We start from the raw sequence: 17094 nt of genomic DNA on the forward strand, positions 1-17094 counted from the left end.
AGACAGAATGAAGCCAGAAACAGGGCTTAACTCAGAAATTTCAGTCAGAAGTCAATAGATCTTAATCGATCATCCCTAGGTTCATCTTCCTTAACCAAGTTATTAAATAATGAAACTATTCAAGAATCAAGACACCATTTCATATACTCAGTGACAAGGCAAAATTCACCTAGGCTCTTGGCTTCAATTTTCACTTATTTGCTGATAATTCAGTTACATGACAAAAATCATTCATGTGCCATTTTCCCAAAAGTGTTCCTTGACAAGTGTATCTCTAAACCATCAAAAGAACATCCAGGTTTGTGCTTCCAAGTTTGTTTCCTTACCCTCCACTGCAGGGAAACCCTAGTGTTGTCAAAACAGGAACAATCACATGAATTTAAATAATAAAGGGGAGGGAGCAAAAAATGAAAACTGAATAAGAAACAAAAGTTAGCATGGTAGTATGGATAGGAATAAAGAGATAATTTCTTCAGGAGTTTGGGGAAAATGAAGATGAAAAAACAGTGGCATTTGATGAAGACAGAGATTGAAAAGGGGAATAAGAGCAACATCAGAAAGTACTACTGGGAATTAAAATTTGCTTTCCTGTTTTTTGAGAAATATATAAAGGACTTCCATTATTTTGGACTAACTATTGTTTTAATGGACTCTATTGTTTTGACCAAAGACTCCTCAAGGACTGTATCACATGGGTTATGGGAAACTTGTCTAATTCTCAGACCTAAATTACATATCTACCAAGCACTCAAAAGTCCATCTTGGCTATGTGAAACATATCTAAAAACATGCCAAAAACAAAATATGAGACCTTCTGAGGGAAAAAAAAAAAAAAGGTCCTCATTTATCTAACAACAAGACCAAAACACCTACCTACCTCTAACAGTTCTACATGTCCTTTACCTAATTCCTTGTCAAATTCTGTTTAATCTACATCCAAAACCAAACTATTACTCCATTCCAAACTCTCATCTTTTCAATAAACACAACTGCTTTCTAACTGATCTCTTTAATTCTTTTCACTCTTACACAGTCCACTCCCAGCCCTCAATTTCTAAATCTAGTCTCCACAAAGCAATCTGAATGTTCCTCACAAGATACCTATGTATGAAGCATGCCTGTAATCCCAGTGACTCAGGAGGCTGAGGCAGGAGAATTGCAAGTTTGAAGCCTGCCTCAGAAACTTAGTGAGCCCTGGTTTCAAAGTAAAAAAAAAAAAAATACAAAGAACTAGGAACAGAGTTCAGTGGTAGAGCATTTCTGGGTCCAAACCCCAGTACCACCAAAATTCAAAAAATAAAAAAAAAATCTATCTAGTTATCCCATATATTTTGCTCAAATTTTTCAATGATTCCTCATGACTTTTAAATACTTAATACAGCTTCAGGCTTAGCAATTTCTGATCTCTTTCCTTCTCTTCTTTGCTGTCTAAACTTAGGCATACTAATCTTCCAATTTCTCAAAAGTGCTCTTCTTTTACCACACACCAGGGCCATGTCACAGGCTGTTCCTGTTGGCATATTCTTTCCTATTATTTTTTGTTTCTTTCTTTCTTTCTTTGTTGTGGAGGCTGTTGTTATTTTGTTGTAGGTGGGATTGAATATAGTGGTACTCTACCATTAAGGTAGATCCCCAAGTCTTTTATTTATTTATTTTTGAGACAAGGTCTTACTTAAATTGCTCAAACTGGCCTTGAACTTGCAATGCCTCAGCCTCCCTAGTAGCTGGGATCATAGGCCTGCAACACAGCACTAGCTTCTTTTCTGTTCTTTGGATCTAAATTCACAAGTCTTTCTCAAATCCCCATACTAAATCCTAAGACTGTCAGTGGCTCTCATTACGGTGAAAACCTTTCCTCTATGGCATTCACGAAAGCTACAACTTTGCTTTAATTTTTGGGTACATTAGTCCTCTATGCTGCATAACAAATCACCCCAAAATTTAGAGCCATGAACATTTAGAGCCATGAACAAAATTAAAACCATGAACATTTATTATCTCAATTTCTATGAACCAGAAATTCAAAAAATTTCAGCAGCCTAACTAGGTGATTCTGGCTTGGGTTCTCTCACAAAGTAGTAGTCACAGTGTTCCCTAGCATTGCAATTCATGTAAAGACTTGTTGGGGCTTGAGGATCTGTCTCCAAGACAGCTCAATCTCCAAATGGCTCACATACACACCTACCTAGTGCTGATTATTAAAGGGAGTCTTAGTTCTACATTAGGAAGGTTTCCCATGGGCTATTTAAGCATCTTAACAGCATGGCAGCTAACCTTTGCAAAGCAAGCAATCCAGGGATAGCATGGAAGAACCCACAATTTCTTTTATGACTAAACTTCAGAAGTCACACATCATCTTCTCCATTGTATTTTATTAGTTATACAGGCCAACCCAATTCAAAGTGTGAGGGAACTACATAAGAGGAGTATGAGTATCAGGAGATAAAGATTAATGGAAGCCATCTTGTAAACTGGCTACTGAAGTGTGTTAACAAATTTACTCTTTTTCTGAAATCTTCCCCAATAGATTAAACCCTAGGACCTAGATTAAAAGTGACTACAATAAGCCCCAAATTGCCTTGAAATCCTATACTTAATGATTCACAACTCCCATCCCCAAGGCATTCTTTCCTGAAACAAACAAACAAAACCCTTTAAAACATTCTGCAACCACCAGGTACCCTTCAACCACCATTTCTAGTCCAACTACTTCAACAGATATTTCAAAATCAATTTATATTCTAAAGAATATAAATTTATATTCAAAATCAAAATATTCTAAAGAAGAAAAGATTATAAAACTACTGTACCCTCTAAGATCTTACCTTTTCTCTTTCAATTAGAAGACAATTAAACTATACCCAGAGTTAGGATTTTGTCCTTTCTAACATTTCTAAATGTCACCAATCAAAACTTTATTTAATAACACTTAGAAACTGTAATTAAATTCTTCATGCCTCATTATCCTAATAAGTCTGTGGACTTACAAATCTGGGAAAATAGTGAAAATTTTAAAAATACATCTCTTCAATCACAGGAAATTTTTATGAATAAACTTCAATTGAGTACTCTAAGTTCAAATAAAACATTCTTAGCTTATAAAGCAGAAATAAGAGTATTTGAAATTTGATTTTCACAGAACTTTTTAGGAGTCTGTGCTTATAAAATACAAACAAGCAAACAAAATAATAAATCACTATATAATGTATTAAAAGTGAAGCAATACTTCTATAATATACCACATTCCACACTTAAGTCAACTGTCAAAGGGCAGATCATTGGAAAACTCATTTAATATAAACTCAATTATACTTTATGAAAATCTCATGGGGCAAATGTCCCACATGATGAACTTAAAAAGCAGGTGAGCCAAAAAGGGAAATAGCTCAGTGGTAGAGCAATTTGCCTAGCACACACAAGGCCCTGGAGTCAATCCCTAGCACTGAAGTGGTAAAAAGAAAGCAAATGAAATTAACTGATTTAGTTGATTCAAGATGTGAGAAAAAAACAAAAACAAAAACTACAGAGCACAAATTATTTTCTACCAGTTTAAAACATACACTAATGTATTAATGTTAAGGAACAAGAATAAATTGGATTTTATGAAATATCTAATTTTCCTCACACAAAAATGATACACATTTTAATAAGGAAAAAAAAGTGACATTAAAGAGATGCTACCCATGAATATAATTGTGATATAATTACACAGAACCATTTAAATCAGCTATGTGACCATTAAGTGTTCCATTTCAAGACCATGTCTATTGCTATGACCTTTATTGGGCAAAAAAAGAGGTTTTTTACAACTCTAGCTTCTCTCTGCAGGAAGACCCAAGAAGCAAAACAATTAATGCTATTCACCATGATTTCTGTGGTAAGGGCTATTTCCTCTAGGGAAAAGATTAAAACTAGGAATACATTTCACAAGGCACACATATGTTTCTTTACTATGACTTTTACTTCTCAAGGAAAGCTAAAAACCTCATCATACCTAGTTTAATTCCTTAGTTGTAAAAGATCATTTTTTTATCATCCTAAATATTTATTTAAAATAAAAAATACTGTTCCACATTACAGAAATCACCTAATTTACAACAAAACACAATACTGAAATTGTCCAATTTTATAGATTTTATGACACTGATCTTTTGAAAGCAGTAGTTGTGGGTTTTATTGTTTGTTTGTTTTGGTTCCAGGGGTTGAACTCAGAGGTGCTTAACCACGGAGCCACATCCCCAACCCTCCTTTTTATTTTTTATTTAGAGACAGGGTCTAGCTAAGTTGTGTAGTGCCTCGCTAAACTGCTGATGCTGGCTTTGAACTTGCAATCCTCCTGCCTCAGCCTCCCAAGGTGCTGGGATTACAGGAGTGCACCACTATGTCTAGCACTAATAGTGTGTTTGATTAGGATCACCAGAAGTAATCTGCCATAAATGAGATGATACTTTCAAAACAACAAAAACACTTAAAACTAACCACAGAGTATTCTAGTAAGGTTATCAGTTTTAAGATGAAACTGCAGTGACTATCTTCATTGACTGCACTGCATCTTAGTGCATCTGAATACGCTCACAAGCAAACAGAACTCTAACAATACATTTTTATGCAACTCATTTATGTATAGCAAGAAAAAATAAGAGAAATAAACATTTTCATTGGAAAGTCAGGCATTTGCACCTGTCTTTTGATGGAAAAGAAATACCTGAAATGATAGTAGAAAGAACAGAAACACAAATTTAGTTAAAAGAAAATTCAGGTGTAAATTATATTCTTTACCAAATACAATGAAGAATTCTTATTTGGATCAAGTGTTAAAATAACCAGGCTACCAGATATACCTAGAGTAGGGGTAACTTAGGGGAAGAGATAAACATGGGCAGAAGGTGGCGATGGAAAGAAAATTTAACCACCTTATACCACAGCAATTTTACCAGGATTCTACCTAAAATTCAGTTGCCAGTTGGTTCTCTATCTCACATCCCTATATCATGATCACTGTGCAAAATTAAACCTTCTCACTAGGTTTAATACACATATTGCTTTCTGCCCTCTTTTCCCTAACCTAGTAATGTTCAATGTAGGAATTTTAAAAATGTGTTTGCCTATGATAAAAGAACTGTAGGATGCCATTGGCACTTAACAGGTGAGGCAGAAGAATATGGTGTATCCTGCAGTACATGAACGCATTGTGCATTACTACAAAATAAAATGATCCAAATTTTGCATGACTTAAAATGTCTATTTATGAAGGGGGACAGAAACATTTGCCTAAGCCTGAAACCAAACTTCATTTTTAATATCATGCTTTTAAAAAAAAAAATTGACATGTAAGTTGTACATACTTAGAGAGTATAGTGTGACAATCTGATATATGCATACAATAGTTAGTAATCAAATCAGGGTCATCCAGGCATGGTGGTGCACATCTGTAATCCCAGCAGCTTGGGAGACTGAGGCAAGAGGATTGACAGTGCAAATCTAGCCTCAGCAAAAGTGAGGTACTAAGTAACAAAGCAAGGCCCTGTCTCTAAATAAAAATACAAAATAGGGCTGGGGATATGGTTCAGGGTCCAAGTGACCCTGAGTTCAATCCCCAGTAGGCCCCCACCACCACACAAAAAAAATCAGGGTAATCCACTTCTATCTTAAACATTTATTACTTGTGTTGGAAACCTATGAACTCTTCCCTTCTAGTTTGTTTACAAAACATATAATAAATTTTAAGCTACAGAACTTAGTCTATTTAAAACACAGAACTTAGTCTTCCAATCTAACTGTATTTTGGTACCTATTATCTGATCTCTCTATATGCCCACTTTCCCCCCTTCCTAATCTCTAGTGATCACTATTCTACTCTATGAAATCAATTTATTTGACTTCCACATGAGAACATGCACTCTTTGTATATTTACACACAGTTCTTTTTATAAAGATTTAATATACGCTGAATTTTCTAGGCATGTATTTACACATAAATTAAGCAGAACTTTACTATTTTTCAATTTCAGAAAATCAAGTCACATTAACAATGCCAGTCGGTCATATTTAAGTGGATAATACAACATGCCTTTGCAGATAATGCATTCATTTTTTCTATTTATGAATACAAAACTCTGATACTTCATCAATATGTCCATTTCAAATCTAATGACTTTCACCTCTCACAATCAACTGCTAGACTTTTCAATCATATCAACCCATTCTAACTCTGAAATTTTAAATTCAAATACTCTATTCTTTAAATCACAACTAATTTAGTTCTTGCATGGGCACACCTGCTTATGTTTTCATTTTCTCCCTCTCTCATCCCCACTGCCCCAAATCATATTGTTCTCTGCTTCATTCCAGATGTATCAATAAGAAATAATCAGAAATACAGAGTGTTTACTATGTGCCAGACACATTATACCCACTTTATATGGAAATATTGTTAAGCCCTCAAAATATTCCAATAAGATAGGAACTACCATTCCATTCTGCAAATGAAAATTGAGCACAGAGAGATAATGGACCTTGTCTAATCAATAGCAGAGATCCAGAGCCCATGCTTTTTTTAACCACTACACTGTACCCACATTTTTTACTGTTGATTCAAATATTCCTGAACCTATTACTCTATTGCAGTTCTCGCCTCTTAGCTTGTGCGCCTCACCAATTACTTTCTATCTCTCTACTAGAGCCTCCCTATCAGCAAACCAACACTTAGAAAATTCTCCTCATTCCTCCTTTGCATTCTCAATCTATGAGAGCCCTTCATGGACTGTCTTGCACCCCAAACCAGTCTAGATCTCAACAGAGTCTCAAGAACCATTTTCTCTCTATCAACCTTTCTTTCCTTTGAACTCCTGTCTCATCAACTAAACCATAATCTCAGATTAATGCTCAAATTATTTTTACACAGAGAAAAAAACCATTTCATCTAATAAATTCACAAATTAATCCTCTATTTGACAGCTAAGTACTACTCAAAGAAATCACACAAAATGATTATTGTAAATTTTTAACAATATCCTCAAACCCCTACCTCAATGATCTCTTCCAATAACATGTAATATTTACCAACATTGTCTTTGACTTTATTATGAAAATGGAGGCCGTCAGACTGGATTTCTCTCAATTCTTCTGATCTATCGTCCATAAAAATATCTTTAATCACTTACTCTTATTTCAAGTCCTAAATGAAAAAAAATAATTCTCTTCTACCCAAGAACAATTTTTTATACATTATATCCTTGAATCAAGATTCTCCAGCCTTTACCAGATATTACCTCACCTAGACTTTCAAGCTTCTACTCTGGTCGACTGAATCCTTACAAAGGAAATACCTATTTACCCATAAACACACATTTGTACACAAGTACACAAAAGCCTTCTTTGAAAATTCATTATCCACTTCTCACCTCATCTTCTCATCCAAATTTTTCAACTACATTTAGACTTGCTTTTCCTTCCTGTATTTTCCATACAAGAACTGATTCCCACTGAACCATTCATTAACCCATTGAAACTGTTCTCCCTAAGGTAACCATTTAATTATCAACTCAAAAATATTTCTTAGCTCTAGCTTTATGAAATTCGGGTTCATCTGCCACTGTTGATAGCCCTGTGTCTTAAAACTATTTCCTTGCTACCAGTGTTTTGGCTCTCTGCATATTTTTTTTACAGTTCCCCCTCTCTCTCTCCTTCCTTACATTGTCTTCTGGCACTGAATTCATAATATGCTAATTTCTATGTAGTTCCCATCTTTGGAGCACAATTTTTTAATTAATTTTTATTTATATATAACAGCAGAATGCATTACAATTCTTATTACACATATAGAGCACAATTTTTCATATCTCTGGTTGTATACAAAGTATACTCACAGAAATTCATGTCTTCATATATGTATTTTGGATAATAATGTCCATCACATTCCACCATCATTTCTAATCCCATGCCCCCTCCCTTCCCGTTCCACCCCTCTGCCCTATCTAGAGTTTGTCTATTCCTCCCATGTTCCGCCTCCCTACCCAACTATGAATCAGCCTCCTAATATCAGAGAAAACATTCGACATTTGGTCTTTTGGGGATTGGCTAACTTCACTTAGCATTATCTTATCTAATTCCATCCATTTACCTACAAATGCCATGATTTTATTCTCTTTTATTGCTGAGTAATATTCCACTGTGTATATATGCCACATTTTTTTAATCCATTCATCTACTGAAGGGCATCTAGGTTGCTTCCATAGTTTAGCTATTGTAAATTGTGCTGCTATAAACATTGATGTGGCTGTGTCCCTGTAGTATGCTTTTTTTAAGTCCTTTGGGTATAGACTGAGGAGAGGGATAGCTGAGTCAAATAGTGGTTTCATTCACAATTTTCCAAGAAATCTCCATAGTGCTTTCCATATTGGCTACACCAATTTGCAGTTCCACCATCAACGTATGAGTGTACCTTTGTCCCCACATCCTTGCCAACACTTATTGTTGTTTGTCTTCATAATAGCTGCCATTCTGATTGGAGTGAGATGAAATCTTAGAGTGGTTTTGATTTGCAATTCTCTGATTGCTAGTGATGATGAACATTTTTTCATATATTTGTTGACGGATTGTATATCATCTTCTGAGAAGTGTCTATTCAGGTCCTTGGCCCATTTATTGAGTGGGTTATTTGGGTTTTTGGTGCTTAAAAACACACATTGGAGAAAAGATAGCCTCTTCAACAAATGGTTCTGGGAAAACTGGAAATCCATTTGCACCAAAATGAAATTAAACCTCTCTCTCTCACCGTGTACAAAATTCAACTCAAAATGGATCAAGGACCTAGGAATAAAACCAGAGGACCTGCATCTAAGAGAAGGAAAAGTAGGCTCTAATCTGCATCCTGTGGGATTAGGCCCCAACTTCCTTAGTAAGACTCCTTTGGCACAAGAATTAAAAGAATCAATGAACGGGATGAACTCAAAAGTTTCTTCTCAGCAAAGAAACAATCTGTAAGGTGAATAGACAGCTTACATCTTGGTAGAAAATCTTTACCCCTCACGTATCAGAGAGAGCACTAATCTTTAGTGTATATAAAGAACTCAAAAAGCTAAGCACCCAAAAAAAAAATCCCAATCAATAAATGGAGATCAATTTTTTAACATTCATTCAATGATTAACCTCATTCCTTTTTTAATTTCAACAATGCCTTCCAACAGATCCTTAAATTATTATTGCTAATCTTATCTTCTCTTCCAACATTCTCTTCAGAATATTCCTGCAAACTGCCTTCTGGACAGGAATACATAGATTTCCCTTAGATACTTCATATGCTCAAATCTAAAATTTAATTCACCATCCCTAAACCTGATTTTCCTTCACCAGTTCTCCATATCATGCAGCAGTACTCGTCATCTGGTTACTCACAGAAAAACATAGGATATCAGGCTTTCTTCCTTATTCATCCAATTCATCACCACTACTGCTTTTTCAATTCCTTCCTTCAATATTCTTGATTACCACTGTTTGGGTTCAAACATTTATTATCTTTAATAGAATATACTAGCCTCCTGCCCATAAACAAACTACCTGCCATCTAAGTAGCCTATAAAAAATAGAAATTTAACTAAGTCACTCCTTATCTTCAAGCTCTTCAATGATGCCCCACTGCCACAAAAAACAAAACCACACACCATACACACATACACACACACACAAAAAAAAAAAAAAAAAAATCCTGATCTAATTGGCCTAATACTATATTGATTCTACTGAATTGTGGAAGAAAACTATACTCACATTTTGATATTTGTTTTTGTACATTTAAGACTTGGGGAAAAGTCATATCAAATTACTGGGGGCAGGGACATGATATAAAATAATTTTTTAAAATTAAATCAATAAGAATCTATTGAATTTTTAAAAATTAAATCAATAAGAATCTATTGAATTTTTATGTGTTTGTCAACTTGTTGAGAGATCTAGAGATTACCAAAATAAATATGGTGGGGATAACAAACAACCAAAAGATTTTATCTTTCATTTAAAGGTTTGTTTGGTGGAATGTTAGAATAAAGAGACACTGAATAAAATTTAATCGTCTTAATCTGGAATTGATGAAGAGCCAGTATACAAAGTAGTTTATGAATTTATGGCAAAAAGAGGTGGGCTTTCTTTCACTTAAAGAGCAAATGACTTTGATGGCTATGGGTTAGGTGGTATGTAAGAAGATGGATTTATACTTCTCCCAGGGTTTTTATTTCCTTAGGTCTCTATGTTCTACATAAAGACTACCATAGTAGTAATACTATGAAAAGATAAATGCTGTAAGAAAGAAACACTTTTCAAATTAGAAAAGGGAGTGACTACATCAAATTATAATTCCCCAGAAAATTCACTATAGAAAAGATGGCCTTTGGTTATTACTTTGATAATAGAAGCATTCCGTTGTTTGATATAAGTATACAGAGGTTATGAGATATAACAAAAATAACCACCTGACCCTGCCTCCAGTTCATATACTTCTCCTAAGTAATGATAAGATTTTGAAAATGTCAGGTTTTAGAAACCTCAGTTTCTAGAAAAGAAAATGAAAATTGGGGACTATATCCTCCTTCAGAGTCATTAAAAATTAATAAATTATTTGTAATTATCAAAGTGAATATCATAAATGGGTATGGATATCTTCATTTTACCTTTCATTTTACCTACTGGCTGAAAGAAACAATGGGAGACACCAGCAGTTCATAGGAAGAGGGAAAAGTGAAGTTACAGTACTAATTCTGCTGGTGTCCTCCTTTAAATTGGCAGCTTTCTTCTCCCAAATGCCACAGCTCTGTCAGAAAGCCCTCTCTGCAGACTAACAACCATAAGTCAGGGCTCCCAAAGCTAAGAAAATAAGGTCAAGAGTTAATAAATAAGATGTCATTAAATTTTAAAGTTCTGCACAACAAAGGAAAGAATTCAGAATGTGAAGAGAGAACCTACAGAAAGGGAGAAAATCTTTGCTACCTACTCTTCTGACAGAGGAATAAAATCTAAATAAAGAACTCAAAAAACTTAACACCAAATAAACAACCCAATTATTAAAAGGGCAAAATGGCAGTCATCAAGAATACAAACAATAATAATTGCTAGCAAGGGTCTTATGTTTACTCTCATATGCAGAAATTACAGAGGGAAAAGGAACAGAAAACAGGTGGGCAGGGTATGGGGTAGGTAAATTCATGAAAACCAAAGGGAGATCACTAGAATATAGGAAACAGACTAGAAGGTAGGTAAGAAGAGGCGAGAAAGAGGTAAATGATGGAGAGTGACATTGGTCAACTTATGTCATTAGATTGTGTGGATGTAAGAATATGTAACAACAATTTCCACCATATGCACAACTATAATGCACCAATTTTTTAAAGTGAGGGAGAAAAGAATTAAAGCAGGATTCACAGTAACAAATCCACATAAAGTCATCTTATTCTTGAAAATGTATCAAAAATATATATTGGAGAAAAAATAACTTTTTTAAGTAAATGGGAAAACTAGGTTTCCATATGTAAAAAAGTAAAACTAGATCCTTATCTCAGCCTGCACAAAAGTCAACTCAAAATGAATCAAACATCTAGGAATTAGTAACTGTGTAACTCCTAGGAAAAAATGTAGGTCAACACTCCAACATACTGATGCAATTAAAGACTATCTCAATAGAACTCCTAATATTAGTAATACCAAGAATTAACAAATGGGGCCTGGAGCTGTACTGCAGTGGTGGAGCGCACATGTGAGGCACTAGGTTCCATCCTCAGCACCACATGAAAATAAATAAAATAAAGGTGCTGTGTCAATCTACAACTGAAAATATTTTTTTGAAAAAGAATTAACATATGGAATGGCTTCAAATTAAAAAGTTTCTGCACAACGAAAGTAACAATTCAAAACGTGAATTGAGAACCTAAAGAATGGGAGAAAATCTTTGCCAGCTACACTTCTGATAGAGGATCATGCAAAAAACTCAAAACTCCAGAATATGTAAAGAACTCAAAATCCTGAATATATAAAGAACTCAAAAAACTTTACACCGGGGGAGTGTGGCTCAGTGGTAGAGTGCTCACCTAGCATGTGCAAGGCCCTTGGGTTCGAGCCTCAGCACCACATAAAAAAAATAAATAATGTTATAGAAAAAAAAAAAAACTTTTAACACCAAAAAAACCACAAATAGCCCAATAAATAAATGGGCAAATGAACTAAATTGACACTTCTCAAAAGAAATACAAACGGCCAACAAATAAATGAAAAAAAAATGTTCAACATCTTTAGCAATAAGGGAAATGCAAATCAAAACCACACTGAGATTTCATCTTACTCAAGTTAGAAGGGCAGCCATTGAGACTACAAACAATAATAAATAATGGAGAGGATATGGAGAAAAAGGAACACTTTTACACCATTGGTGAGATTATAACTTAGTACAATCACATAGAAATTAGTAGGGGGATTCTTCGAAAGACCAGCAATGGACCATCATATGACCTACCTATACCACTTCTCAATATTTATTCTAAAGAATTAAAGTCAGCATACTATAGCAATACATGCATACCAATGTTTATAGCAGCAAAATTCAAAATAGGCAAATTATGGAACAAGCCTAGGTGTCCATCAATAGATGAATGCATAAAGAAATTGTGGTATATATACACAATGGAGTTTAATTCAGTCACAAAGAATGAAACTGTTATTTGCAGGAATACGGATGTAACTTGAGAACATGTTAAACAAAATAAGCCAAACTCAAAAGTCAGAGGTTATATCTTTTCTTATATGTGGAAGCCACAGAGGAAAAAGGAAAGAAAGGTATGGGTGTGGAGGAATCTCAAGAAAATTGAAGGGAGATCAGTAAAGGGACCAGGAGGAGAGAAAAGGGAAAGGAGAGTGGAAACACTGGGGACTGATATTGGCCAAGTTATATTGTTATATTGTATGTATGTACAAATATGTAACAATGAATCCCACCATTACTATGCATAATTATAATATACCAAAAAATATGGAGGGAGGGTGTTAAGACAGGGTCCCACAAAAAGCACCTTAATCCTTCCTGAGGGCAGAGCTCCAATGACTCAGGGACCTCCCACTAGGCCTCACCTCTTAAAGGCCCCACCACCTAAACATTACCACACTAGGGGAAAAGCTTCTAACAATTATACCACTAGGGGGAAAAACACAGCAGTACCTAATAGCACCCTTTACCTGAGATTAAACTATTATTCTGGTGAGTTGTTTTTCTACTCCTATATTTTTAACCAATCTATACAACACCATTAATAAATATGGAAAGAAAACAAGAAGTTAAGAGTTATAGTGATTAAAATGGTACATACCACATAATTATCCTAATTCAAAATCGCACATGTGTGTCAAAAATGGGTTTGATGTTATTTTATTTCTATTTAATTCTTACAATTCTTATTACCACAGTGAAACAATGAAGGTCTCAGAGACATGCAGCATTGAGGTATTGGGTTTTTTTTCCCCCATATGTAATTATCAAACTAAATATGTCAGGTTAGTGGGCTTAGGTTCAAAAATTCACAACAGAATACCCTAAAAACAAAAGCAAACAAACAATAACAACAACAACAAAAAGATTTCAAAGTTTTGGAAGGCTGCTTATCTATCTTTATACAAGCGAGAAAGGCTCAGAAATAGTAACATCAGCACAAAGAAACCAGTATGGTATCAAGCCACCTATAGAATATTTCACATAAAATGGGGAATTTAACATTAAAACCACTGATGATTTTTTAGAAAACATAGTTATCTTAAGCAGAACTTATTGTTATGTCCCTGATATAAGCCTCAAAATAAATTTTAATATCAACCTAAAATTTTGTTGAAATAAAATTTCTATTATGTATGCTGTCTTAGTCCATTTTCTGTTGCTATATGAAAATACCTGAGACTGGGTAATTTATAAAGGAGTTTATTTAGCTCACAGTACTAGAACCTGAAAAGTCCCAATAGTATGATTTTTTTTCTTTTTTTTTTTATTATTAAAAAATATGGAACGCTTCACGAATTTCCTTGTCATCCTTGTGCAGGGGCCATGCTAATCTTCTCTGTATCGTTCCAATTTTAGTACTGCCGAAGCGAGCACCCAATAGTATGATTAATGGCATTTTCTTGGCTTCTGGTGAGGGCCTTATTGTATCACAATATGGTAGAAGGCATTAAAAGGTGAGATAAAGCAAGGATGCTAGGCTTGGGTCTCTCTCTTCTTATAAAGTCACTAATGTCATCATTAACATGATTTTATCTAATCTTAACAACCTAATCTTTCATCTAATCTCAAAGGCCCCTTCTTCCAAATACCATTAACATATGAATTTGAGGATTAAATGTCCAACCCATGGACTTTTGGGGGACACATTTTTATCAGAGTATATGCTATCGATCGAATCTTTAATCAAAGGTTCCTTAGAGATAAGTTTAACTTTAGAAAAAGCTGGGTGGTTTCTATTACTAACACAATGTTACTGAAATAAATATAAAAATAGGAAAACATTTATCTCTCATAGTCATCTCCATTCTCCCTTCGGAAAATTTTCAGTCTGTATTTAAATTCTAAATTCCCTAACAAGATAAGCTGGTTCAAAAGTAATTTACTATTTTTTATTATTTTATTTTGATGATGGGGATTGAACCCAGGGACTTGGGAATGATACATAAGCACTAAGCTGTACCCAAAGCCCTATCTGGTGATTTTTAAACTGAAAAAAAGATCAAGACTTTTTACTCAAAAATGTTGGTTTCACGTGCATTTTTCAAAGAAAAATCATCTTGGTGATTATATTCTATACTGGTAGGAAAATTATTCATATAATCATTATGAATTCCGATTAAAATAGGGTGGAGTGAGAAAAGAATAAGTTATAATTGTTTCATTATTTTTGTTAAAGGGGAGAGGAAGCGTGGAGGAATAGTCGTCGAACTCTAGAAAGGGCAGAGAGGTTGGAGGGAAAGGAAGGGGGCATGGGGTTATTAATGATGGTGTAATGTGATGATCATTATTATCCATAGTACAGGTATGAAGACACGAATTGATGTGAAGATATTTTGTATACAACCAGAGATATGAAAAATTGTGCTCTATATGTGTAATAAGAATTGTAATGCATTCTGCTGTCATATATAAATTTTTATGTGACACAAATATATATATATATGAGAAGATACTTATGGTAGCAAGGTATTAGAGAAAACAGAAGACAGAAACTTAGGAAGTTTGTTTCCTTTTTAAGCGTTAACACCAGGCTCCTTCAAATCATCCACTTACACTCTTCCCCCACCCCCCCGCCCGCCCACACCACCTTTTTTTCTCTATTTTCATTTCTAATGAAGAATTTCACTAGACAGTTTATCTCATATCACTCTTCGAGAACTTTCTCATGTATTCTGTCATTGAAAATATAAGGTTTTCTTGTGAGAATGAGAAATCAATTTAGGATGAAGTTCTTAAAAATCCAGTAAGCTGACCAATGAGATGTGTCTAGACTCTTCTGCAGAGAGTTCGTGAAGGAACAGCATAAGATGCTTCAAGTGACTGCATATATCTATTGTCTAAAGATATTAGACCAAATTGGCTGTCCCAAGCTATTAAAGGAAGCGAGGCATACCCTTAACATCTTACAGGCTGATCACTTACAAGAATTAAAACCTATGATGAAGGAAAAAAGCAGACTATACAATCTATTATGTAGAAGCATTCAAAACCAACCAATGTCATTTATTACTACTTGGTTCCAACAGAACAGAACTTCTCCTTTCTACATTTGACAGTACTTTTTACAAAATACTACTGAGATTAGTACTAATGAAAAGTACAGACAATAATATATTAAAGTGCTCTGCAACTGCAAAATACTATAGGAACTCTAAATTGCTATTATCAATAATACTCTTCCCTAGCCAGGTGAGGTGGTGCACGCCAGTAATCCCAGGGGCTTGGAAGGCTAAAGCAGGAGGAGCGCGAGTTCAAAACCACCGGCAGCAACTTAGTGAGACTCTAAGCAACTCAGAAAGATCCTGTTTCTAAATAAAATTTTAAAAAGGGCTGGGGATATGCTCAGTGGTTAAGTGCCCCTGGGTTCAAATCCCAGTACCAAAACAATAATAATAAAAATACTCTTTCCATCAAACATTGGACTCAAGTGGAACATCCTCCCTTTTTATGAATACATTCAATATCTAGTTTCTCTTTGCAGAAAGAAAAAAAGGTAAAACAGAAAATTTACCTTAATGGGGCTGGAATTGTGGCTCAGTGGTAGAGAGCTTGCCTAGCACATGTGAGGCACTGGATTCGATGCTCAGCACCACATAAAGATAAATAAATAAAATAAAGGTATTGTGTCCATCTATAACTAAAAACATTAAAAAACAAAAAAACTTTATCTTGAAATTTAATTTCATAGACAAATATTATAGCCAGGCATGGTGGCACATGCCTGTAATCCCAGTGGCTCAAGAGGCTGAGGTAGGAGGATTGCAAGTTGGAAGCCAGCCTCAGCCACTTAGTGAGGCTCTAAGCAACATAGAAGACCCTGTACAAAATAAAAAAGGGTTGGAGATGTAGCTCAGTGGTTAAGCACTGATGGGTTCAATCCTCAGTATTTAAAAAAAAGAAAAATATTGTATATGAGACAGAGTAAATAAACAGAATGTCGATAAAAATAAATGCCTAAATTAGCATATAACATAATGACACCTCAAATATCCAAGACCAAATAAGTCAACTAATTTGTACCAAATGCAAGTCAGAGATAGAAAATAAGTTGCTACAAAAAAAATAAACAAACATAAATGCTTTCTAAAATAACATTCATCATCAAGAAAAATAAAATCTTTAAATGCATGTTGCATCTTGGCAAATGGTACTTGTTTCACCCAAAGGGTATAGCCACCACCAACCAACCAAAAGTGAAGAAATATAGAGAGGGTCTACAGAACTCATTACAAGGTGAGTCACCACAGGCTTTGCAAGCTAATTTTAAAATAACATTTTAAGTATGCTACTTAGAGCTCAGTAGTTTGTTATAAGAGAAGGCAATAGAAGAAGCTAAAGTAAAATGTTAT

General features: G+C 34.6%; 1 protein-coding gene and 1 non-coding gene across 3 annotated transcripts in view; both read right to left on the reverse strand.

Annotated features, from left to right (window-relative positions):
* Nucleotides 1-17094, reverse strand: part of Mettl15 (methyltransferase 15, mitochondrial 12S rRNA N4-cytidine) — a 245656-nt gene that overhangs the window by 216781 nt on the left and 11781 nt on the right. The window lies entirely within an intron of this gene.
* Nucleotides 14019-14123, reverse strand: LOC114093845 (U6 spliceosomal RNA). The gene has a single exon (XR_003582934.1). It is a non-coding gene; the product is annotated as a U6 spliceosomal RNA (small nuclear RNA).

This window comes from Marmota flaviventris, chromosome 9 (assembly GCF_047511675.1).
Source record: "Marmota flaviventris isolate mMarFla1 chromosome 9, mMarFla1.hap1, whole genome shotgun sequence".
NCBI classification, from domain to species: domain Eukaryota; kingdom Metazoa; phylum Chordata; class Mammalia; order Rodentia; family Sciuridae; genus Marmota; species Marmota flaviventris.